The sequence below is a fragment of the Priapulus caudatus genome, unplaced genomic scaffold, assembly GCF_000485595.1.
Source record: "Priapulus caudatus unplaced genomic scaffold, Priapulus_caudatus-5.0.1 Scaffold690, whole genome shotgun sequence".
Classification (NCBI taxonomy): domain Eukaryota; kingdom Metazoa; phylum Priapulida; class Priapulimorpha; order Priapulimorphida; family Priapulidae; genus Priapulus; species Priapulus caudatus.
The window spans coordinates 71,309-73,152 of NW_014577751.1; the positions used below are offsets into that span (position 1 = coordinate 71,309).

At 51.0% G+C, this 1,844-nt stretch overlaps 1 long non-coding RNA gene across 1 annotated transcript in view; it reads right to left on the reverse strand.

The window, feature by feature from the left end:
• Positions 1–396: 396 nt before the first annotated feature.
• The window catches only part of LOC106812821, a 20,432-nt gene continuing 18,984 nt past the window's right edge, over positions 397–1,844 (reverse strand). The window contains exon 4 of the long non-coding RNA XR_001394390.1: positions 397–412. This is a non-coding gene — a long non-coding RNA (uncharacterized LOC106812821). The remainder of the gene's footprint in view (positions 413–1,844) is intronic.

Sequence of the window (1,844 nt, forward strand, 5' to 3'; positions counted from 1 at the left end):
GTTGCCTCCTTCAGATGTGAATATGCCTGATGAAATCGTTCCATGTTTTGCGTAACGCGGGGTCCTCATCACCACAGACACGCGACAAGCAGAACCGCTGTTATCTCCATGTTTGATCAAACAGAGCCGCCGCTACGTCCATGTTTGATCAAACAGAGCCGCTGTTACATCCATGTTTGATCAAACAGAGCCGCCGTTACGTCCATGTTTGATCAAACAGAGCCGCCGTTACGTCCATGTTTGATCAAACAGAGCCGCCGTTACGTCCATGTTTGATCTGCAAACACGATTAGCTGGAAAACGCGACCATTCACCGTCTCCTCACGAGAATGAAGACGCGGGGAATGAACAGCACAGCAATCAGACGAACTCTTCAGCTCTCCTCAGACGAGCTGTGCTGCTGCTGCTGCTGCTGCGATGAAGCCTGTGAGCTAGAGCAAAGTCCCTCGCCGCAATGCTGATCGCGCGCTCTCTCTCTCTTCCTTTCTCTCTCTCTCTCTCCACCTCGCTCGCACTCTCTCTCTCTCTTCCTTTCTCTCTCTCTCCACCTCGCTCGCGCTCTCTCTCTCTCTCTTTCTCACACTCTCTCTCTTTCTCGTTCGCGCTCTCTCTCTCTCTTTACCTTTCTCTCTCTCTCCACCTCGCTCGCTCTCTCTCTTTACCTTTCTCTCTCTCTCCACCTCGCTCGCTCTCTCTCTCTCTTTCGCTTTTGCTCTCTCTCTCTCTCTTTCTCTCTCTCTTTCTCTCTCGCTCTCTCTCCTACTTACTTATTGCCGCACGGATATAGAGCCTGTGTCGGGACAACCCTAACGACCGAGACAGACCACAATGCGGAACGCGTGGTGCAGACAACGATGAAATCAGGCGAAGCATCCAGTAAACGGGATGAACGTGCTAAGTGCTAAGCCTGATCGCTACTCTCACCACGTGTCTTCTGAGCATACATAAGGCCCGAGGCACACACCTGTGAAAATCATTTTCAACGCTCACTCATGATCACATGCGTGGTTTGCAGCCGTGCACTGTACGCTCTTTCTTGTGCGACGCCACGCAGCGATCGTGTTTCACGTTTGGCATGAGGGCCACCTATCGGCAGTGGCTAGTACCTGCAATAGGATCCACATAACGTGGTCGGTTTAGCCATAGAGATTCTATTATACACTGTGTATAATAGAATCTCTATGGGTTTAGGCATGTTGAAACGGTAGAAACGAGCGGTGAAACAGCGACGCAACTATCAGTAGGGCTACCGCACACGGCTTTGGCATGTATTTTGCTTCATTCGATTTTTTGTTTTATGGTTGATTTTATCACATATAACATTCACGGATCGAATGCTTCGATTCACGGATCGAATGATTCGATTCACGGATCGAATGATTCAATTAACGGATCGAATGCTTCGATTCACGGATCGAATGATTCGATTCACGGATCGAATGCTTCGATTCACGGATCGAATGAGGTGGTGGAAGTAGAGGAGAGGGAGAAGGTAGAAAGGGAGTAGGTAGAGGATGGTGGGAGAAGACGGAGGAGGTAGAGGAGGGGGAGAAAGTGATGGAGAAGGAGGGAGAGGAGGTAGAGGAAGGAGGAGGTAGAGAAGGGGGAGAATGTGGTGGAGGAGGACGAGGAGTGGGGATATACGGGAGAGAGGAGGTAGAGGAGGGGGAGAAGGTAGAAAGGGAAGATGTAGAGGATGGTGGGAGAAGGTGGAGGAGAGTGGGAGAATGTGGAGGAAGTAGAGGAGGGGGAGAAGCTGGTGGAGAAGAAGGGGGAGAATGTGGTGGAGGAGGACGAGGAGTGGGGATATACGGGAGAGAGGAGGTATAGGAGGGGGAGAAGCT